The sequence below is a fragment of the Berghia stephanieae genome, chromosome 2 (genome assembly GCF_034508935.2).
Source record: "Berghia stephanieae isolate SIO BIC M18660-M18661 chromosome 2, UCSD_Bste_1.3, whole genome shotgun sequence".
Taxonomy (NCBI): Eukaryota; Metazoa; Mollusca; class Gastropoda; order Nudibranchia; family Aeolidiidae; genus Berghia; species Berghia stephanieae.
In genome coordinates, this window is record NC_088361.1 from 52,745,204 (window position 1) to 52,770,912 (window position 25,709).

General features: G+C 35.6%; 1 protein-coding gene and 1 long non-coding RNA gene across 7 annotated transcripts in view; one reads left to right on the plus strand and one right to left on the minus strand.

The window, feature by feature from the left end:
* The window catches only part of LOC144965144 (corticotropin-releasing factor receptor 2-like), a 159,729-nt gene that overhangs the window by 82,340 nt on the left and 51,680 nt on the right, over positions 1-25,709 (plus strand). The gene's annotated exons all lie outside the window — the stretch shown is intronic.
* Positions 1,356-15,710, minus strand: LOC144963680 (uncharacterized). Of its 2 annotated transcripts, none has more exons than XR_013643664.1 (3): positions 15,485-15,710; positions 7,575-7,788; positions 1,356-2,085 (listed from the first exon to the last, which is right to left on the minus strand). It is a non-coding gene; the product is annotated as an uncharacterized LOC144963680 (long non-coding RNA). The 2 variants fall into 2 exon arrangements; XR_013643665.1 differs by lacking the exon at positions 15,485-15,710 and adding an exon at positions 8,532-8,579.

Here is a 25,709-nt window from a genome sequence, read left to right on the forward strand (position 1 = left end):
GTTAGGTTATCGAAGACCAGCCTCCGTTTAGGTTCATATGACAACAAAATGCTCTATTACTAATTAAAGATAACATGAAAGGTACAATAAAAATCAATCTCGATATAACGTATGTTGTATGGGATCTATTTTTGTATGAAGCGTGTGTAATGTACTAGATGTACTCCGTAGTCCTCTCGATAAGAAGAGAGTTTACAATAATTCGAAGCAAAATATCTTTAGATAGTACAATGAGTGACCTTTTTATGGGCATTCCGATAGACGATTCAATTGGTAGAGCACTCGCTTCAGAACCAAAGGAACCGAGATCGATCCTGGGTGCACTCGAGATTTTTTTCTGACCCCTCCAGCCCACCCAGCTGTTGAGTAGTTGGGCCTGTTAGATCTGAGGGGGGGGGGGGGGGGGGGGGGGGGGGGGTGTACTTTGCGAAGACCATCGTCCCATCTAAAGTGTAGCAAGCGATTGCTATTGTCCGTTCCGAGCTCTAGAACCGGTATGAACATCGGCTACGTGGCGCCCAATGTCTCTTAAGGACTTTTTTTGGTGACCTTTTATAGATTATAACAGTAAGCCCATCACCCTAAACAACGGGCACACACCAGTATTTATTATATTCAATGCGTGTCCAACACAAAGGTGACCAATCTTCCCAAAACAGTATTATGCCACAGTGAACTAGATGCTGTACATCCTGACGTATAAGATTTGAGTTAAAATGAAGGGGTTCATCGGAGAGAGTGATTTGTTTTTTTTCTTTAACATTAAAAATATGAAAAATATATTATTCAGATAATATTGAGTTTTTAAAAAAATAATAATAATAAATGAGCTTTTTTATAGCGAGTGTTTAGTAAAAATGCTCAAAGCGCTTTACTATGGGACCCTAGCCAACAGCACAGGACTCGAACCCAGGACCTTCCGATCCCAAGGCGTAAAATTATCTCGCATGATTTGAATTTAAAGATTTATTGAGGAAAATAAAAGAGTTCTTTGAAGTGCAATAGTTTAAATAATATATAGATAGACAGATATTTTTCTGATTATTTTAACCTTAAATTCAGTTCTATTGTGTTCATCTCTATATAACATTTATACGATTCTTACACTCTTGTTTTATGGAATTCTCAATCGATGCACGATCATGCAAGTGCTCGTTGAGAACTGAGCTCGAATTTCAAAATTCAAGAGTGTAAGAAATCACTTTTTCCACCCCTCAATCGACTGTAAGAGTGCAAGAAATATTTTATTCCACCCCTCATTCGATTCCAATTTCGCAATCTGTGAATAAAAGACATGTTCAAAACGTTTAAATGCAATATCATTAAAGAATATTTTAAATAAAATTTAAGCTTGATAATCTGACGTTACAAATGGTTATTCTAAGCTTGCTTTCATTTCACTTTATTATCTTCGGGGTGGGTAGAGGTAGAGCAATACCAGATCGAAGCAGTGTGTTAGATAATATTCATTGTAATTATCGTTCTTACCCCCCATCGCCATCATCAATACAGTAAAAATAAGAAAAACAGCAGTGACGTAAACGATTTTACAACCACACCAACTGCTTCAGCATCAATAATTACTGATATCAACACAACCCAGGACGTGTATCACGTTGCCAATCCATCGCCTTCCTTACTCACAATGTCGTCATTTCGTTTACATAACACTCCAAAACGGGTCAGAGGTTGCCCTGTCTCACACTCAATCCACAATCAAATAAACATGTCTGGGAATTTAACCTTTGTGTGCGAGGATCTACTCCACTTACACTAGACGCCTTACGGTATCGTTTTCCCAATCGTTGAAAGAATGGAAATGCTGTAGCTTGAAGTTCGGAGAAAAAAATAACAATAGGAAATAAAATAGAAGCTTCAATCTAATCAACGAAGATAATAGATAATGCGGACTTTTTGGCTTTCCCTTTTGTCAACAAAACATGATGAGTGAAACACTGCAGAGCAATAAGAAATGAGAAAATGGCGATGTCGAGGTGTTTCCTATTGTCATTCAATAGCTCGGAGTAAAGTATGACGCAGTTCGGGCTTTGGAAATCCGAGCCTGATCCCAGAAAATGCCAACTCCTTTGATGAAAACAAAGATATAATGCAATTATAACACGGTAATTATAGTTACATCAGTTTCTATATATATATATATATATATATATATATATATATATATATATATATATATATATTTCTATGAACAGATTACAAAACTGGCGACTTAATATTACATGGAATTAACATTGAATAATTTGTTACAATAAGTGTTTTAAGATATGGTTTTTATGTCTAAAGTTTTGATCAACCGTAAACATTGTAAAGTTTAGCTAAATGCAATACTGCCACTTTTTGGTAAAGCTGAGTGAAATAAAATAATCATATGAATGTCGAATCGACACGAGTATTTGATCTAGTATAGCTCAACTAAGTTATTACTTCATCTTTCTATCAATGGATAAAGTCTTTCGGCATGGGGTGGCTTATGTTTGTCTCACATTTGTTGAATTTTGGATCCAGCTGCACTATTTACATAATTATTTGAACAATGACAATCTCTAGATATGTCATTGCATTCTTGGATAATATTTTTGCAACATTACCACACTGGATTCAGCTGTGAATTAATATATAGATATACTGAGAAATATATTAATATGCCCCTTTGATTTTGGTGAAAACCCAATTTTACTATAGCGTAATCGAAATTGCACACACACACACAAACAAACACACACACACACACACAAACATATATATATATATATATATATATATATATATATATATATATATATATATATATATATGTATATACACTAGGCGTCGCCCAAATTCCTAGATGAATTTCCTTTCATTGAATATAAATTTTGTCTCAGAATTCTCCACGATCTCAAATTTACAATTGTTCAAGCACGCTAAAAATTTTCATGGTCAAAATGACGTTCAGCTTTCTGACTGACTTACCTCGTGACCAGCTTGATGATGATAATATTGATATAAATGATGGAGAATTATATGAAAGTTTATTCTTTTCCCTTCCTTTTTCTTTTTATTTCATTGAAATATCATTGGTAGTTATCTCATAAATAATTTTTAAATCATGTAACACATAATTTATGCTGAGTTGCGCCCCTTGGTGAAAGGAAATAAGGTAGGATTTTATGACCACATCCAATGGACAAAAGGTTAAAACTCGTTCAAATTTCCAACGAAGGAGTTGAAGAATCTGTTATTATTTAATATTGAAAATTTCCATTTAAAGTGCTCAGATCATTATATCATCATATCATAAATAACTGTTGAATAGATCTATTGACCTTTGCATGCCTTGTAATGCTAAAATAGAAGAAGTAAAATATCGCTGCAAACAAATTAAAATTAGAAGCATGATTTTTATTGCCATTCTAGATCTTTAATGTTTGTTTCCTACATAAATGTGTACAAAAGTTTTAATTTATATTTTATTTAATGCTTGTTTGATGTTATTATTAGAAATTTAAAAATCAATTTATATGGATTTTTCATGGATAATCAACATACACGATGTAAACAGGAATATTCTCCCATTAATGCTCCAGCGGATGAGATTATAATTCAACAAATAGGATTAATGAAGATTCTTTTTAAATAACAACAATATGCAGGATAACATCGCTAAAAAGAGTTTTTCTAAGATAAAATTACTTAACAAAACAAAATCAGTTTATAAAAAATAAGCCTAATCAATTCTAGCTAACAGAAAAAAATCAGCATGTATTAATATGAAATGATGTAGGCCAAAAAGAAAAATGTCAGTATTAAAATATAAATTTGAGTTGAATTACGGCGTAAATTTTATTTGTTGAGACTCTCGTATCGCGGTAATGCGTCACATTATCGTTTTCAGACCCCTCGGCAATTTCTTTAGAAGGCTGTTTTAAAACACACGGTTCTCCCGGGGTGGGGGGGGGGTGGGGGGGGGGTTATTTGACGATATAATGAAAAATGAGTAAAACCTCATATACTTTTAGACCAAGTCTTTATTTCTTTGTTATTTTTAAAAATGTGTTTTAAGTGCCAACAATTAAGTATGGAGGAATAAATACTCAATATATGTAAAATGGTTCATAAATATATTAGTTTGAGTTGAATGCAATTGTTCATTTTATTGTTTATATGCAATAATTAAGTAAATTTGAAAAGTAAAACTAAATCTTTGGAGAGAAACATATATTTTCAATGCGTCAAAGCGAAAAGAAAATCAGTGTAAAATGTTTTGAAGTTGTTTTATCAAATGTTTAAAATGCCACCAAGAAATTAAATGTAAGCGAACATCTAGTAGCAGTTAAAGAGGAAAACGGACGGATTAAATAGAGAAAAAATGCATCCACAAAAGAATATGATTTTGATAACATGATTCTGTCGGAGATAGCTCTTGACAACGTAATATTATAGAGTATGAAATATCTCTACAACCAACCAATAATGATTATGGAGAATCGATGAGATAGTGCTTGGTGGCAATAAATATGATCACATAACCTCTCCGTAGTGACTCTAATAATACGAACACTGTCCCAGAAAATGGTTCCGTTAGTCCAAATTTTAGTTCACATTTTGCGAGTAGATCACACCAAAATCAACTGCAAATTAACTGCAGTACTCCGGGAAGACACGTAGGCTATTTAAATATTTGGCCAAAAAATTCTTGCTTCATAAATTCTTGATCAATTTAAATGACTCTCATCTTGGGAAAAAAAAACAAAATCAGGAAATTCGAAAGTCTTTCCAGAGTGCAACAGTTAACTGGTTAAAGGTATTTATTCGTTTGATTTCCTTTTCATTTCAAGATGGACTTTGTAAATTAATATTATAATCGTCCAAACGCCAAGGCTGATTCTATGGCAACCACAATACATGCAAGAATATCTGGCTAATCGCTTTTTCGTTACTTAACATAGAATACACTTTGGCCACGAGATGAAATAATATATATTTTGAATTCAAAAGAGGTCTATATTATGGATAGGCTTTTCTTTAATATATGACGTCAATGTCATATGATGCCACGAATAGTTGTTGGCTTATCATTGTTGTCACCTCCATTCAATTTCATGGTCTATTAAATAATGTTTGAATATGTATCACAATTTCATCGTGATTTTTTAAAAAAAACGTTTTTAAAACAATATATTATATCGTCTACCACAATAGAGAGGAAATGCCTGCAAAGTGCTTTGTCTGGGAAAACAATGACTTGTCCAGAATTTGCTTTTGTTGATTTCCACCCTGTCTTGATCATGTTCAATATCGCCTGATTGTTAGGTTTGACGAAACACGTCTAGTTACATTATACAACTTAAGCTAAGATAGATGAGCTTTATTAATACAACGAGGAAATTATATTGCGTTTTGTGCATGGGGTATAATTTTCTCAATCTTACTTATTGCTAAGATTTCGGTTTAGGTCGTCGAAAGTGTGGGTGCTGTTTAGAGTGGCTTTTGTTGTATGCATTGAGAACCTGTTCTTTTTCGTTTTTGCTAACATTACCTCCACAGATAGGTATTCAGAAACATCAGATGATCAGGAATATTTTTTTAAAAAGTGATTAGTCATTTTTGTCAAGTTGAAAATGTATAATTTCTTTTTTTTAAAATCTTTTGCTCATTTTGTTTAGTACTATCTTGGCTTGGTCTTTCCACTTCAGACCATTGTTAAAAGCATCACAAAATTTACATCATTCATTTTGATCCCTGGTGTTTTTCTATTCTATTATAAAGTTAAGTAGTATCTCCTTAGTCATATTTTACATTTAACAGTCAAAACGACTATGGCCTGATCAAAAGGCTACGAGAGGGACGCTCAGCAATTATCCCATCCACCACTCCCTCTCGTGGCCAGGCGGAACAGTCGATCATGGGGTTTGAATCCACATCGCCGCAAAGTTTTTATTCTCTATCGTCTACGGTACTTCTCTGCTCACTTCATTTAATTTCTTGTTACTATCAACACAAGTGTCTGCTCCATTCATTTTCCCGTTTTTTTAGAAGACGGCATTTGATTAGTTCTTAAATTCCCTTTAATCGTACCATGGGGGGAATTTTTCTCAAGGGTAGTTTCCAAGGGAAAACTGAAATAACCCAGGCGTCAGCCGCAGTGCAGCGTCACACATTGAGCTAAGGCGAGGTGACTTGCTCAAGGCCACACAGCGCAGGGGCGGGTGATCGAACCCGGTATCTTTCGGGTACGAAGCAAAGACCGTACCGCTGAGCCACGCTGCCTCCTGTCTTTGTTTCTAGTTTTAAGATAAAAGCCTTACTAAATCACTTACTACTATAATAGTTGGTACATTCTATGCCATAACACCCCTTTGGTCATAATTAAGATGCTGATTATACATGGCCACGACACGTGAGTCTTTTTTTCTCTCTATATATACATGTAATTATTAGTGCTTGGCGGATCAAGATGGAATATGACACTTTAGTAGATCGTCGAAGTGGTCACCTAATCTATTGGAATCAAGCCTGCTTCAAGGACTAAGATTCGCAAGATTGTTGTCGGTGGCCCAGAGGTACAATGTTGTATAACAATACTGGTGCCAGGCAAAACGAATAACTAAAAACTTTCGATAAATTAGTTTTGACTTTAATATCATTATCACATAAAACCTCATTCCACAATGAGACAGAGGAATGTCCATTCGTCTGGAATTGGCAAGCAACACGAATCAAAACATATCATGGCCGTGTCTGAAATTCCGTAATCAATTATTAAATTCATTATTAGATGAGACGTCCTTGGTGAGAACGGCTTTTCTTCTGATTTTACACAGTTTCAGGTATAGATAGTATGCGCTTGGCTAAGAAGTTCACAACATTGCCATCCGGAAGTATAACAGACCAACACACAAAACTGTTTGTAACCATGAACGTTTATAGTCTGGTCAATAGAGTTAGTGAGAATTACTCATAAACACGGATGGCAAAAAACAATTACAAAGACCCGAGTGACGTCAACTTCGAACTATTTATAATAACCGACGTGTGCGTATTTGCAGGTCACATAACCCAAATTGATGCACCTATCCAATTCCCAAGAAGCTTTAAGATCTTCAGAGCCTGAAGTGAGGTTTCCTATAATATAATTTGGTGTTCAAGCAATGGTATAGGAGACTAATTTATTTATCGGATTTCTACTCATGGTTTCATGCTACTCGTAGAGTCTGATAACGTATTCCAATTATTGGCTGAATGACATGTTGGGTCCGTTTGAGAGGTTTTAAAGTCACAATGATGAGGCCACAAGAATTTGGATTACCATGTTTATATATGTTTAAAGGTAAGTTTTATATTCATTCTAGTGCATAAATGATTGCAGGAATAATCGCCATGATTTGAATCATTACATGTGTACAATCGCCCAACAGATGCATGGATCATTCAATAGATTCTATGTACGCTGTTCTATATTCATTATATAAGGAACATTGTAAAGCCCTTGAGCATATTGTTTACTGTGGATAAGTGCTATAAGATATAACCTTTCTTTTTTTCAAGATAGCGGACTCAAGTGGAAAACCTACCTGATAAAGTGAAGTGCATGCCAAATATTTTGATGGCTTCTACATATTCAAATTCCAAACAGTATTCGGTTCATATATTGAAATCATAATCCAAGATCAGGTTCACATTTATAACTTATAACATGTCAATATCAGTTTACAAATCAAGTGCTGCCTGAAAGCTGATATCTTGCAGGCATCAGATGTTGGATGAAACTTTTCACATATCTTATTCCTGTCAAATATAAAAATAAAAAAAATTTTAAAATCCCTTTATTCACCCCCAAGGGGAAATTTGTCTTTATGATCTATTCCAAGGGAAGACTGGAATAACCCAGGCGTTAGCCGCAGAGCAGCGCCGCAAACTGAGCTAGGGCGAGGTGACTTGCTCAAGGCCACACAGCGCAGTGGCGGGTGATTGAACTCGGTACCCTTTCGGGTACGAAGCAAAGACCGTACCACTGAGCTACGCTGTTATAATCTCTTACGTTTTATCCTTGGGAATGCACGCCGTGATGACCCATTTGTTAGACCAAACACAATAATTGCCCTACACGTTTAATTATACGTCACAAATAATCTATAACTTTCTTATTTCTGATTAAATTAAATCACCATAATAAAAATCATGATGGATAATGCAGTTTTTAAAATGGCTGTGCCGATGTTGTAAACAAACAAGAAATGACCTAAATTGTTAGTTTCTTTCGTTGTCTGTTTGAATTTTATTTAAACAAATGTACATAACCTGGTGTTGATATAAACCGGCAATGTTCTTTAAAAATTAGTGTATGTCATTCTATTCCAAGCCAATTAAAAAATATATCTTTAATTTGTGTAATTATTTTTTCTTGATACAACTTTTCATTTTTGGTTGTATAAGAAAACATCTACATTCAACGTATTAGATTCTGTTTTTAATGAATGGAATTATCATAACAGGAACAAATGTACTCTTCCATGTGAGATCATACTTACTTACTTAGGTCGCCCCTTGGGGCGCCCAACACGAGCCACAAGTCTTCGCCATTCTGTCTTGTGAGATCAAATGGTGATTAAACACAAGAAAACGACTTTATTAATTCATATTAAAGTTTATATATATATATATATATATATATATATATATATATATATATATATATTGTTTTCTACAGAAACTACCCTATGCGCAATAATCATATGTGTATTAACCCTTGCAATAATCAGAGACAAGTAGACTAATTATTATACAAAATGATTTTAAAAGCATTTCATCCTGAGATGGAATGTTAATCAACCGTCATTTATCTAAAATATTAATGCAAAATCAAAGAATCTCTAGAACGAACACAGATCGTTTTGATAAATGCATTGATTAGAGAATGTGTTGTCTGATTCTTTGAAGATTAGGACAGTCCATATTACATTAGGCCTGTTAAGGCTGACTGTATATTTAATTAATAGACATTCATCTCGTGCGATAATGTATTTTTGTTTTTTCTAAAAGACAAAAAAGATATATGATTAGACTTTCAGCATTCTATATATATTTACTGTGGTGGCCCACTGTTATAATCAAATTTACCCAAATAAATCTTGCTTCTTTTGATAGCGGAAGCCTATAAGACCATATTCAACGATAACTTAAATAGAATTCTATGATTTGAACGGTGTCCCGATAGCTCAGTTAGTAGAGCATTTGCTTCACACGTAAATGGACAGAAGTCGATGGCTGGCATTCTTCTGATCTACCTCTCCACCCAGTTGTGATTGGGTAGCTGGATTTGTTAGATCTGGCGGAAAATACATTGCAAGAGACCAGGGCCTTATCGAAAGGGTAGAAAGCAATTATTATTGTCTGTTTCACCCTTTTAAAATTGGGATACGCTCTGGCTTTATGGCTCTGATGGACTACTACTACTACTACTACTACTACTACTACTACTACTACTACTACTACTACTACTACTACTAGTACTACTACTACTACTACTACTACTACTACCACTACTATTACTATTACTAGTACTTCTACTACTACTACTACTACTACTACTACTACTACTACTACTACTACTACTACTACTACTACTACTAATACTACTACTACTACTACTACTACTACTACTACTACTTCTACTACTGCTACTACCATTACTATTACTACTATAACTACTACTACTACTACTACTACTACTACTACTACTACTACTACTACTACTACTACTACTACTATTACTATACTACTGCTACTATTACTACTACTACTACTACTACTACTACTACTACTACTACTACTACTACTACTACTATTACTACTATTACTACTACTACTACTACTACTACTACTACTACTACTACTACTACTACTACTACTACTATTACTACTACTACTACTACTACTACTTCTACTACTACTACTACTACTACTACTACTACTACTACTAATACTACTACTACTACTACTACTACTACTACTACTACGACTACTACTAATTATAATAATAATAATTCCTGGAATTCCTAGGCGACGGCATCAAATGATGTAATTTTTGTTTCAGGGTCACCAGTAAGAACATAATTTCTAGACCATTCGTGTCAAAAAGTAAGAGTAATAGATTTGAAAACAAATTTTTAAAAAAATCGATATAGCCAAAAACTTTACATGGAAAATAGTTCAAAATTTTTAATTTAATTTCAATTTAGCATCCCATAATTAATTTTTCTTTAAAATAAATAGTAAAATGGAGTAGGACATTGCTTCAGATGTAAATACTGAAAGTAGTGATGGATAAAGTGCAAGAAAAAAAAATGCCATAAAAAGCAATAACAAAGTTAAAAATAGGCTTGCATCATTTCATAATTTCATGCAAATTCAACTTCAAAAAACCACGTAAGGAAAACAACATTTAAATAGTGTGTTTAACAAAGTGTATCTAGAACATGTAAAATTAAAACATGAATTTCTGTAATCAGCATCTTTCTAAAATTTGAACTTTAGACCCATAACTAATCTGACAAATTAATCAATTTATTTTTTACATTCAGAGTTTTGTCTCAGGACTTCCAGGTGATTATAATAATCTGGGCGTATTTTACTCATCGCAATACGTTTCCGTTGGCCTGGGTAAGCAAGTATATATGGTGGTTTCATTACCCACATGAACATCATTAGAAGACTCCAGTTCTCAAAAATGGTCTATAAAACGTACATGTAGCTTCAGTAATCAATGTGGTAAAACCATTTGGTGTTCACTTCTTTGATAATCTATTCATATCGCTTTATGATTTCTCTATAGCTAATGTTCGTATGTGTTGTCCGTTACCCCCCCCCCCCCCCCCCCCCCCATCATTCCTTACTATTTCGATTTATCGACGTGTTACTAAATAGATCTATTAATAATGTTCTTAAATTCTGATAACAGACTCATCTTTAGCAGCTTTATATCTGAGGCCATCTCACAAAGGTCGTCTTCATGTTTCGACACAAGAAAGATGTAACTGAAAATAATAAGGACAAAATTGATCTTTTGTCAGTATCCCAAATCAGATTATTTAGAGCTTGTAAAAATGTTAAGTTACTCTTTAATAGCCCCGACCAATCAAAAAAGGTCATCATTATACCTTTAAAACAACTAACATGATAACTTTTGCACTTTAGGGTCTCGGTAAAACTGTTAAGAACTTGATTTAAACTTCGAGATGATTTACAGTTTATAGTGCATAAAATTCTGAAATAATTGATGGATGCGGGGGTGGGGGGGGGGTCTATTTGATACAGTAGAGTAAATAGAAAAAGCCATATTTGAGGTCCAAGCCTTGACAATCAGACAATCACGCCTGACGCCACACAGGAAGAGAAGGACGGGTGGAGATAATGCAGCTATAATTTAGAAAATTGGGATAATTCAAACATGGTAAACAATTTAATGCCCTTCAGATAATTTTTAAAGTTAAATTTAGATAGGTTTATGATTACATCTCACTTACCTTTCGTCTGAAAACGGTATCATGTAAGGGTAGTTAATAAACTGGCGATTGGATTTATAATAAAAAATACGATACTCTGATCAAGTTAATATGGGATGTTTTATTGACCACGAAATAAACCATTCCTTAAATGGCAAAATAATATTCATGATTCTAACAATTCAAGTTTGAAATTTACCCTTGCCACCTACTTCATAATGATTTCATACCAATTTGGGGCGATGGCCACCTATACGCTCGACTTTAAAACTATCATTATGAATTACCTAAACCACATTACAGGCTGCAGAATCGCCGGAAGGAAGCCTTGGTTATGATCCTTTAAAAAATCACAACAGATCCTAGATTAGCTCATCAATGACGTGCTTCGGGTTATTTTAGAAGAGCTGGAATTTTCATTTGAAAGGATGTTTCTGGGAAAATGATCTCTGGTTTTGTCATCTTTACATCAATCTCTGTGTGTGTTGCTAGTTTTTGTATAAGGGGGCCATCAATCAAATGTATTTATTTATTGAATAATTATCATAAAAATATTAGATGCATAAAAGAGGAAAAACGTGGCATATTTTCTCACCACCTCTCTTTTATTACTACTCATTTCTTTCCCTAGCCCCCCCCTCTCTCTCTCTCTCTCTCTCGCTCACTCTCTCCCTCTCTCTCTCTCTCTCTCTCTCTCTCTATATATATATATATATATAATATATATATATATATATATATATATATATATATATAAATTATGAAAACAAATGCCATGATATAATAGTGCTAATCTTTATGATAATAAATATTGTAGCAGTTAATCATAATTATTCTTGAACTATTTTATAATATATTTCCTTTCCCTCATTCTCCCTCACACGACTGCAATTTCAGAAGAGAGTTCACTGAGTAAAATGTTAAATGAGTACAAATTCTTATCATGAATAAATGCGTCAACAGACTTGCAGTCATCTAGATCATTTACTTACACCCAAATGATCCTACCAATCCCAATACTCTTGGTGCGATTTATTTTTCCTGCCAAGGTCCGTAAGGTGGGGGTCCCGATAGCTGTGGGAGTCCCGGTAGCTCAGTTGGTGGAGCACTCGCTTCACAATCACAGGGACAGAGATCGATCCCGGGTGCGCCCTAGATTTTTTCTATCCCCTCCCATCCCTGTGTCCATCCAACAGTGATTAGGTAGCTGGTTCTAATAGTTCTGGCGCAAAGTACTTTGCTATAGACTAGGGTCCTTGCGTCGTATGCAAAAGGTAGGAAGCAATTGCTTCCGGGATAAACTCAGGCTTCATGGCTCTTATGGCTCTGAAAGACTACTTTTTTACGTTTAAACTATTTTAAGTTCCTATAAAGCCAATAAAGCATTATTGTACATGCAGATATGTGTGCTATTGTCGACATCTTCTACTTAACTCTCTCCTTACCAGCCATTTTCAGGACCTTCCACAAAACTTCACACCCAACTATCACAAAAATATATTTTTATCACCCAAACACAATAGCAGTAGTTTCTTGCGATATATAATTTCTTCAGCAAAACATGCTCTACAACACACTGTTAATTTTCTTTAAATTTTATTAGGTACAAGAGAAATTTGAAAAAAAAATGTTGGTTGTATCGTAACGAACGTGACCATTTTCCTATGGTTGTTAAGGAGAGGGTTAAGTAATTATTCTATAATACTGATAATTCATTGAAACAAAGTCAAAATAAGTACTATATTAAGTAAACCGAATTCAGAATCTCAGAGAAGAGATGTGACAAAAAGGGAGGCGACCCATCAATGAGTGAAGAAGATAGCCTAACCATATCAGGCCATGAAAACTATTTCAAAGATTATTTGATCATTTTTGGTGTAATGTGAAAAAATTTAACACGATTTAAAAATTTTGGTCAGAAAACTCGTCGTTCAAATATCGATCGGTGTTACTGACTCTCGTCTTTTCAAAAACTCTCAAATCGGGGACTTCCAAAGTTTAAGTTAATTTTTATTCGTGAAATCTTTTTCATTTAATTTGTTAAATTTACAAGCTTTTCGACTTATAGTTTTTTTCTACTTACAATCTAAAAAATACCATTTTAAAAAAATTATTGACTGATAAAAACATTTCAATTATATCATATTAAAAAGAGAAAAAAATAGAGGGTGAAAAAATGCAAGCTTGCAAATTAAAACGTCTGTTAATCCCACCATTTCTTTTTTTTCTCTCTCTCTCTCTCTCTCTCTCTCTCTCTCTCTCTCTCTCTCTCTCTCTTTCTCGTTATTTATCTCTCCAAAATCTCCCCTACCCTTCTCTTTCTTTTTATAGAGCTCCTTCTCTCTCTCTCTCTCTCTCTCTCTCTCTCTCTCTCTCTCTCTCTCTCTCTCTCTCTCTCTCTTATTTTCTCTTCCTCTGTCCCTCCCTTCTAAAAACTTTCCCTATAATATTTGTTTTACTGATGTAGTCTTGGATCCCTTTTCCTGCTTCTTTCCCTTTGTTTGCCTCCCTTTCTAGATCTCTCACTTTTGCTTTTTAAAACCCAGATTTAAGTCACCACCATTTAACTAGAAGCAAGACTGTTATGTGCCATTTGTGGTGTTGCTTTAGTGTACGATTATAGAGACTGTAATCGACATTGAAAATAAATAGTTTACAAAAATAAAAGCGATTAATAGAATAAACTTTCACGTGTCATGTTTTATAGGTTGATTTTTTTTAATGAGCGGAATAGCAATACAAACAATTGATATCAAGCGAAAAGCAATAAAATCGGCTACAAATGATCTTTTTTAAATCAGAAAAAGTATTCAAATTTACCTGAAAGAAAATAATGATGTTGATAAAGACGGAAGTATAAGGCAAAAGAGAGAGAGAGAGAGAGAGAGAGAGAGAGAGAGAGAGAGAGAGAGAGAGAGAGAGAGAGTCAGTTTGGCATATCAGCAAACGTTGTCTTGAAGCATTGAGATTACAATATATTGCTTAAAAATATATTTCTTGAACACTGAAATTATGTGGTTCAGCATTCACAGCACCTATAACCAAATGTGCACATTAAGTACATGTCGTTTAGAACACATTAACATGGTTCTTAATTGAAATTTTGTTTTAAAAGAACCAAAAAATAAATCAAACAAAATCAGCGCCAGATATTATGCTGAAATCATTGACCTGCACTTGGATTTAATTCTGGATTTGTTTTTACAATCGAGTTCTATTAGGACTTCTGGGTTATTTATATATAATTTGTGTTATAATATGTGATACTTTAAAAACATTCATTTTTGCAAAAGAGAAACGCAAAGTAATTATAATTAAAATACAAACTAGTATCTACTGAAAATAATATAATTTGACGTCGAACTCAAACGTGTTTGTGCCGAGAGACAGTATTATGTTGAAATGAACTAGGAGTTGGAATTGAATTTGCAACCAAATATTTGAGGCTTCGTTTGAATGTATAATTTACCCTAATGAGAGAAATTTAAACAAGCTCTTTATAAGAAAAATATAATTACAATTAAATGTCTTGTATCAGATAGTTTTAAATCTAAATTTACTTTCTAACACGTGGAGAGCTCTGATATTATATTACCAGATTGAGTCGATGGGTTACATTTGACAACCCAAGTTCTTCCGTCTATTATTTAGTTAAAACAGTAGAATATTTCTTAACAAGTTTGTAGTCAGTTGACGGCTACATGGAGCTCGCGAAAGCCTGGTTTCCGTCGTAATCACTGATCACCCCAAAGACCGGATACGGCACGCAGCACGCGACACACGACACACAGCACATGAGACAAACGGAATTAAAGAGACAAAATTATAGAGGCGTAAAATCCATTTTCCAGCAACTTATCCCGACATAATATCTTTTTTGAGACGGTTGGTAACGTTTTAAAAAATCACTAAAAGGGAAAGCAAAACAAACAAAAGAAAAGAAAAAAGCCCCTCAAAATGCAGTCAATTCTGGGACTTACGCCAACATTTTAAACACCAGATTTTTTACAGTACGGAACAGGATCGATGAATAGTTTTCAAAATGAGTTTGAAAAATGCAATCCCTGGAATAATCGTGCACATAATTTGCAGTTCTAATAATGGAATCTAATTATGGCGTTATTTCCATATTGTTGAAATGGAGAATTTGTTCCATTGGTTTGAGAGTATTTCTATTAGAACAATGGGGTTGTCAGAGATTTGTAAATAAGTGCGGGTTGACAGGCAACTGACTGTACTTACCTGTGACAATAAAGTGCCGACTTTTATCTCATCACAGGCGATGTTTTAACAAGTCATCACATGGATTTATCTCCACTCTACTACGTCATTATGTCACATCAAAAATACTACTCGCTTATCTCTACTAATCTAGGCTGGTTTTGAATGTGTCCAAAAACAAAAAGCTAAAATAAAACTTCCTGTTATGTCTATTTACCTTTTTGATCATTCGGTTCCACGTTCCTGGTTCAAAAAAAGTGATTTTAATCAGAGAGTTATGTTCTTTTAACTATTTTTATTAACAATATATTTTACTGATTCAGAAAAAAAAATCGCATATTTTTGTACCGACGTTTGGCAATTATTGCACATTTCCGGCTGACTGGTAGTTTTATTATCAATTTTGAGATTGATCATTAGCATATGTGACCGACGCTCACAACACGGTATGATGTTGGGGTGACTCGGGACTCTTACAGTGAATACAGAATTGAGATGATAAGAAATGCCCACTTTTATACAATTGTAATGTAAGGGATTGCAATTATTCCCCACCATACCGAATAAAAAATACACATCAAGCTTCATCATGACTGTAAATTCAATTTTCAACACATAGCTCATCGCAGTCCTGTCAACTTGAAAATTAAAAATTCGTAATTCTTTTTAGAAAAATATTGTAGTCCTAATAATTAGCTTTAAAGAACAAAAAATTACCATTACAAAGATTCAATCAGACGTCAAAATCATTAAATTTATGTAGCGTGGCATTGACTTTAATTTTCAGCAAGTTTTAATGACTAAAAGTTGCTCATGGAGTTCTGAAATTTGAGCCAAAATTTCGTAATTCTAGGATTTTTTCGTAAAAGTATACAGGTCTGTTATCCCGACATCCTGCCGCTTTGAGACGGAGGGTCACATGAACTATTTTCTTTTGAAAATTCAATGACTCGCCAGCTATTGGTATCTTTGTCATATGCTAGGATTCAAGAAGCATCTGTATGCCATAATGGATTTTTAATTAAGCTTGTCAGAAGTCAATTGGCGAGAATGCAAATCTAATTGAAGTGATCTAGTTATCACATTGAATTTCAAGTAGAGCGACGAATTTTAATTAGCCTGAAACCAAATAACAAGGTTTTGGGAAATGGCATTTTAACAAGGCAAGGAAAGAATGGCACCTGTCAACTAAATAAAGAAATATTTGGAGTTATTTCCTTTTAAAAATTATGAAATGATTAATGCATTCACCCTTTAACGGCGAGATTGACGTTCTTACTTGTTAACATTGTCCATCAAGCAGTTTTCACCAAAACAAGGGGATATGAGCAAAATGTGACTCGGGCTTTGGAGCGAAAATGGCTTCACTCAGTCCTTTGTTATTGCTTTTAGACAGCCATTGTAATGATTAGAGCTCACTAACATCTATCAATCAGAGTATAAAAGTTTAAGGTTACACCGATGTGTCGTACGTTGTATCTGTCTGGTAGTGTTGTGAGTATTAGACCTTAACGCATACCATCAAAGCTGCAGCCACGCAGACCTCCCCCCCCCCCTACCCCGATATAAAGCCGTCTTTAGGGATGTTTCATAGTTTATTATTTTTTGAAAATAAAATAAAAACTTGAGATTTTATGTACAGCAATATCCACTTAATGTGCTCAAAGCGTTTTAGAAGGGTTTCCAGACCAACGACGTGTAACATGTAGAACGAGACATTACGCCTGTTAGGCGATATTAAAAATTTTTTTTGACCGAGACAACGCTGTTAATGGCCAGGTACTCATTTTACACCAAGTACGGTGAGAGCCTTTTCCAAGGACTCAACTATGCGCAGAGCGAGGCTCAAACTCAGGATCTTCCGATAGGAAAGAGAGTGCCATACCACGAGACCACATAGCCGCACAACTGTTGCCCCACTATTGCAAGAAATGTTTTTTATAATCTCTCAGAGCACGCATTGTCTGCCAATCTTAATCGGGAGATTTCCATGATACAGCATCCTTATTTAATGATTTCTTATGTTTTTTATTTTATCGATATTTGAGATTGAACGAATCAAAACGGCATTAGATATATCGGAATGAATCGTACCCAGAAAACTAACTTTAAAACTAGAGTGATATAAATAGTTCGAAGATGACGTCATTCAGGTCTTTTTTGTTGTTTTTTGCCATCCACGTTTATGAGTAATGCTCACTGAAATGTATTAACATGATTATAAACGTTCATGGATACACACAGTGTTGTGTGTTGGTCCGTTATACTTTCGGATGGCAATGTTATGAGCATCTTAGCCAAGCGCATACTATCTATAGAATACTCTTACTCGTTGAAGTTGTAGAACAAGCAGTTTTCACAAAAACAAGAGAGTAAAAGCAATGCGATACCGAATTTTTGATTATTTTTTTTCAGAGCCATTAGGCCCATGGGACCGGGGTTTATCCGGGTTTCTATATCGTGAAAAGGACAATAGCAATTGCTTGCTAACCTGTGGATAGGACACTTCTTCTTCTTCTTCTAGGTTCCATGCCTGGTCCAGGCTTCGGATACTGCATGAATTATCTCTCTCCATTCCTCCCTGTCTCTTGCCTTTTCAAACAGCTCTTGGATTGTTAGGCTGGTGAAGCCCTTCAGTTGGTCTATGAGTGTTTTTCTTTGTCTCCCCCGGGCGCGTTTACCAGGTATTTTTCCACAACTTGCCAGGTATTCATTCTTATCTTTCCTTACTATGTGTCCGAAAAAGGATAGTTGTCGATCCACTATTAAGGGCATTAGTTTCCTTTGTTGGTATGTTTGTTTTAGCACTTCTTCGTTCGTTTTGTGTGCAGTATACGATATTCTCTGCATCCTTCTCAAGCACCACATTTCAAAAGCTTCAATGTTCTTTTGTGTTTCTGCATTTGTAGTCCAGCTTTCGCATCCGTATAACAAGATTGGCCACACGTAGCACTTCAAGACTCGGAATCTAATCCCGAACGACATCTGTTTGTTTTTCAAAATGTTTCCCAGGTCCATGAAGGCCTGTTTGGCTTGAGTTATTCTTGCTCGTATGTCTCGGTTACATCTTCCATCTGTTGTCACTATTGAACCTAGGTATTTAAAACTTTCTACGTTGGTAAGTTGCTCGCCGTGAATCGTTATATTGCAGGTGTTGTTGTTTTCGGGGTTTTTCTGTATTACCATGCATTCCGTTTTGGTGATATTCACTTCCATTCCCTTGGCTTCACTATCTACTACCACTTTGTCAACAATCTTTTGAAGTTGGATTTCTGATGTTGCAATGAGTACCGTATCGTCTGCGTATCTTATATTATTTATGTTGTGACCTCCCACTTTTATTCCCTCCATATTATTTATGCCCCTCATGATTGTTTCTTGGTATAGATTAAACAGATCTGGTGAGGCAACACACCCTTGACGGACTCCTTTCTTAATAGGAATGGAATTTCCTGTAGAGTTTCCGATTTTGATAGATGCCTGCTGGGTGTAGTATAATGTTTGCATGAGTCTGAGGTCTTTCTCATCAGCGCCAATGGAGTGCAGTTGTTTTAGTATTTCTTCGTGGCGTACTCTATCAAAAGCTTTTTTGTAGTCGACAAAACAGAGGTATAGTGGGGTCTGAACCTGTATAGCTCTTTCACTTAAAACACGGAGGAGGTATATTGCGTTCCTTGTCCCTCTGTCAGGTTGGAATCCATATTGTTCTTCTGCGATTTCGGGTTAATCTTATTCCTTAGCCTGTTGATAATTATACGCAACAGTATTTTGTTGATGTGGCTTATTAAACTTATAGTTCTAAAATTTTCGCATCTGACTGCACCTGCTTTCTTTGGTATTGCTATGAAAATAGAGTTACAGAGATCTTCTGGAATTTTCCCAGTATTGTATATATTGTTGAATAATATGTGAAGTTCATCAATTGCTAGATCTCCTAGGCTTTTTAATACCTCTACAGATATTTCATCAGGGCCTGTTGCTTTACCATCCCTCATTCGTTCCATGGCATGTTCAATTTCACTTTTGGTGATGTTTGGTCCGCTTAATGGTTCTTTGAATTTCAGTGGTGGTTCATTTCTATTTGGATCATTGTACAGTTCGCCTATGTATTCTACCCATCGGCTTTCTATATGTTGTTCTTCAAATAGCAGTTCCCCTTGTTTGTTTTGGATACAACTTCCTGCTGCTTTGCTTTTCCTTTTCCCTGATAGTTCTTTTATTCTTTGGTGAGCTTGTTGGGGGTTGGGTTTGTATTCTCTTTCGATTTCGCAGCATTTCCAGTCTAGATAGTTCTCGTGTGCCTCGATGCATTTGGATTTAATGTGGTTGTTCAATGTTTGGTATTCTGCAGACCCTCTGTTGCATTTTCGTCTTTCTTCAAATAGGTTTAGAATTTCATTTGTCATCCATTCCTTTTTGCTGTTTATTTGAGCTATTGGTAAATGCTTTTCTGCAGTTGCTTTGACACACTTTTGGAATATATCAAATTGTTTTTCACATTTTTCATTATCAGGTTCACTTTGGCTTTGTATCATGAGTGCATTTTCAAATTCTTCTCTCATTTTTGTTTGTATGCCATTGTCTTTGCATAACCTGTAATCCCTCTTTATTCTACCAGCTGTTCTCTGAATAGCTTTAAACTTTATCCTTATTGTACAAACAACTGGGACATGGTCACTGTCTACATCGGCGCCTGGGTAGGTTTTGCAATTTAATATGCCATTTCTGAATCTTGATGATACTGCTATAAAGTCTATCTGGTTCCTTGCTCTGTCCCCTGGTGATTGCCATGTCCAGGTTCTTCTTGGGTGTTGTTGGAACCAGGTGTTTGAAATCATTAATTTATTTGTTCTACACCAATCTGCCCAGATGTTTCCTCGTTCATTTCTGTCTCCGAGTCCATGTGGTCCGATTATGTCACCATCTCTGCCTCTGCCAATCTTAGCATTTAGGTCCCCCATTACCATAAGGACTTCTTGTGATTTACTATAGATAGGATAGGATAGGACACTAGACTATCGCAAAGTACTGTCAGCCAGATCTAACAGACCCAGCCACCCAATCACTGCTGGGTGGACAGGGGGGGGGGGGGTGGAGTCAAAAAAAAAATTCTCGACTATACCCGGGATCGACCTCGGTCCCTTTGATTGTGAATCGAGTGCACTCCCAACTGACCTATCAGGACCCCCCCCCCCCCCCCCCCCCCCTCCCCCCCCCCCAGCTATCGGGACCCTCACTTACGGACCTTGCCAGGATTAATAAATTGCACCAAGGCGTTTTAATCTTATACGTAATATAAATTCCAATTTCGCATCTCAACCGGCATAAAACCGTCTTTAAGAAAAAGACAAAACGAACCAAGAATCGAAAAAAAAAAAAACAACTGATACCCCACGATTGCAAGAAATGTTTATAGAATCTCTCAGAACACGAAGAGTTGTGTGCCAAATGTTAATTGGTCATGCCGGACAAATTAATTGTTCATGACAGAGCATCCTTATCTCGTGATTTCTTAATCTATTTTATCGATAATTGTGACTGGCCATCTGTAAAAGGTATTAGGTAGGAATGAATCGGGGCCAGAAAATTAACTTTAAAGCTAAAGTGAAAATGAATACATATTTAGTTATTTTTGTAATGTAAGGAAAGGTGTGTATTTTTCATCACAACGAATGGGAATTTACCGACGTGTACATATATGCAGGTCTGACATCCGAATCCGCTTATGGGCCTTGTTCAACATTGTTGTAATGGACAATACTGTGCGTCATTTTTTGAGATTTCCATTACAACAATGAGCCCATAAGAATTTAGGGTTATCAGACCTGCAAATAAGTGCACGCCGGAATTTATCCAACGACCCATATTTGTGGCCAAAGATTACTTTTCCAGCAACAAGATAGTTCATTCTGATATAATACCGTTTTGGGACGGTGGGTCACACTTAATAAACAGAAAAATTGCATTGGCTCCTGCTAGTTTTAGTTTTGTTTTTTTTGGCTCAGTCACTTAGATTGTCTGGCTGGAAAACAATTCGAAATTCAGTCCGTGGTACGTGAGTTTTTTTCTTCACACTCCCCCCCCCCCCCCCCCCCCCCCCCCCTCATCCCCCGTGCGCACATCATCTGCGGTTCGTTGTTGCCTGGCGTTTCGAAAGGATTTTATACGATAGATAATGGAAGAAAAGATCCTTGATCTGTGTGTGTGTGGGGGGGGGGGGGGGGGGGGGGGGAGTTCGGCCAAGGATTTCTAGATGTGACAAGTCTGTTCAAAAGCGGTCTTATGACTGAATCAGTTCCGATCTTTTAAAGCTTAAAGTTAAATTCAGCAAATATTTGAAAGTTGGTTTTTTTTTTTTATGTGTGACTATGTCAATGTGATCTAGTGATATGACTTTCGGATCGAAAGGTCCTAGGTTCGAGTCCCGCTCTGATCGGTGCATAGCCGAGTACTCACATTCCCTCACCGTACACATGTGTAAAATGGTGAAACTTTTATCGATAGATTGGATCTATTTAAATTTATCTAGTTTTCGTGCTGTGACTAGATCTGATAAATAGCAAAGGTGGCTTAAAAAAGAAATTGAATTCAAATTTTTTAAAAGCAGAGTTATTAATTTTAACGATTGTTGATGCTATTCGTTTCGGTAAACTGCTCAAAAATCCACCAGCCGGATATAACGTACCAACACACAAAACTATATGTAACGTTGAGCGAAGAAAAAATAAATAGAGAGCTGGGTGACGTCAATTTCGTTCCTTCTATAAATGACTAGATTGACAATCAACCAACAAAAATACAAAAATTGTGACCTATCATTTCAAAGCGGTGTTATGTCGGGATGGGGTCCTGATAGCTCAGTTAGTTACTAAAGCACTCGCTGAACACACAAAGGATCCCAGGTCGTTTCGAGTAAAATCGAGGTTTTTTCCTCACCCCTCTGTCCACCTAGCAGTGATTGGGTAGCTAATCCTTTTAGAGCTGGCGGGAAATACGTTGCGATTGACTAGCATCGTATCAAAACGATAGCATATTCTATTGGTGTTCTGTTCATTCTGACAAGAAACTGTTTTGATTTGTAAAAAAAAAACAAATTAATTAATTAATTAAAATTGAGCTTTTATATAGCGCAATATCCACTAAAATGTGCTCAAAGCGCTTTACAAGGGGTCCCTGGTCAACAGCAACATTTAACATGTAGGACGGGACATGACGCCTGTCAGGCGATATTACAATTTTTCGGACAAAGACAACGCTGTTAACGGCCAGGTACTCATTTTACACCGGAGTACGGTGAGAGAATGTGAGTAAAGAGCCTTTTCCAAGGACTCAACTATGCGCCGAGCGATGCTCGAACCCAGGACCTTCCGATCCGATAGCGAGTGTCATACCACTAGACCACATAGCCCCACAAAGGGTGACAAATGTAACCCATCGTCTCAAAACGGTATTATGTCGGGAATATTCAGATGCCAAAAAGTCACATTAAAGGTCAAGGGGCAGCGTGGCTCAACGGTACGGTCTTTGCTACGTACTCGAGTGGTACCGAGTTTGATCACCCGCCGCTGTGTGGACTTGAGCAAGTCACCTCGCCCTAGCTCAATTTGCGGCTCTGCGCTATTCCCTTGGAATATACCCTAGAGACAAATTTCCCCAATGGGATGAATAAAGGGAATTTTATTTTATTTATTATTTTATTTTGAAATGAACAGAAATATGACATTATTATATTTAGTAGTCTTACATATTATATTCAGTGTCTTCAATAAAACACATAAACGCAATCCAGGTTTTATATTCTCTGATTTTAATGATTTACATTTAGGTAAAACACTTAATGTTAATGCCGATGTTAATCCACCAGCCAGATATAACGTTCCAACACACAAACTGTTTATAACCTTATAGATAGTATGCGCTTGGCTAAGAAGCTCATAACATTGCCATCCGGAAGTATAAAGGACCAACACACAAAACGGTGTGTATCCATGAACATTTATAGTCGGGTTAATACAGTTCAATGAGCATTACTCATAAACGCGGATGGCAAAAAACAATAACAAAGACCTGAGTGACGTCATCTTCTATCTATCTATAGATAGTGTGCGCTTGGCTAAGAAGCTCACAACATTGCCATCCGGAAGTTTAACGGACCAACACACAAAACTATGTGTAACCTTAAACGTTTATAGTCTGGTTAATACAGTTTAGTGAGAATTACTCAAAAACGCGGATGGCAAAATAAAGAAAACAATAACAACTGCCGGAGTGACTTCAACTTCGATCTATCTATAGTCGGATTGATCTAATTTAGTGAGAATTAATCATTGAAATAGCTGTATAAAACAATAACAAAGAGCTAAGAGACGTCAATTTCGTTTCTCCTATAAATTCAATTTTCAGCATTTTAGTCATCCCGACATAAGACCGTTTTGATACGTTGAGTCACAAAGAAAAAACAATTACAAAACAAAACGGATGTTAACTATTATAAAATGGTTTGATACGAATGGAGTTTGTTTTGTTTTTTTCGACGGAGGCGGGTTGGGGTGGGGGAATGTTACCGAAGAAAGACGAGAATCTTATTTCGTTTCCATCGAAATCAATACTCGGCCATCATCGGTAAAACGATCGGATAAGTTGGTATTTAGAGGAGTCTAGCGTGTGCATCTTGTCCTGGGTTATTTCTGCCGAGACTATCTTTGAATTTACATTTGAATGTATTCAGTATAATTGCTTCCTTAACTAGTTAACTGTCGTGCTCTAGAAAGACACGTATTTAAAAATTTGGCCAGAAAACTCATCCTTCAAAATATCGATCGATTTAAATGACCCACATATTGGCAAACATTGATAAAATCTGGGAATCCTTGGACGCTTCGCGAGGTCCCAGGTTTGAGAGTTTCTGTCTCTATGAGGGTCGTTTAAATGGATCAATATTTGAAGGACGAGTTTTCTGCCCACCATTTTAAACACGTGTTTTCCAGATTATGGCAATAACTTGTTCAATTCTGGCGGGGTTGTTTTTTTCTGGGTTTGTTAGGGTTTTTTTTTTTCGTGTGCTTATTCATCTGTGAGTTTTTAAACCTTATGCTGATGAATCTTCACTAACATTGTAGGTTCTGATTGCAATTAAAACAAGCCAGATAAACCAAGCATTGATGTTATTAACAAGGTTATCGAGCAAATTATCATTACAATCCATCAGAAGGTTGTGAAGATATAGATACACTTCAACGCGTGCGCACGGATTATTATGGATATACATCCGGGATATTATAAGTTCCAAAGATAAAACGCTTTTATCGAATCATTAAATTCACGATCTCATCGTCAATTATTTGACTTAAGTATGAGTCATGATTGGGTAAATTTTACTTGATGAAAGATAAGATGTTAATCACACCATGAATTTAAAATATGATTTCTGACCAAAGATAGGATTGGTTTACTATGATATGGAACTTGATTATCAAACAGAACATATTTATGAAATACCTTGTAGAAGATACAATATGGAAATTCAAGATATCAAGATACAAATTTTTTAAAATGGGCATAGAAGCCACCACCGTTGTCTGGAACGGTGTGACCCGTCGTCTTAATAAGGTTCTTTTTCCCCTGGGTGTGCCAGGCACCGAAATCTGAATTTTAATTGAAAATAAATTTATAATGAGTTGGTTTAATTTGTTAAAGAAGCTAAAATGACTCTTGTCGGTAATAATTTATTTGAAATAAATTTTATACCAAAGAATATAATGTCAGTTTGTAGGTTATGATTTACCTTGACATTTGCCAGATTGAAACCTTTGGTTTTATGTGGTCCAGGTTCTCATAACGTTATTATGTTGGGGAGATTTATCTGATAAAGATTAAATTTATTGTCCAAAGTATGAACGTGATTTAAAAAAAAAATTGTTGATTCTTAGAGCGAAAAATAATAAATTTTGAAATATATCTGATGATTTTAATGTATGTATTCAA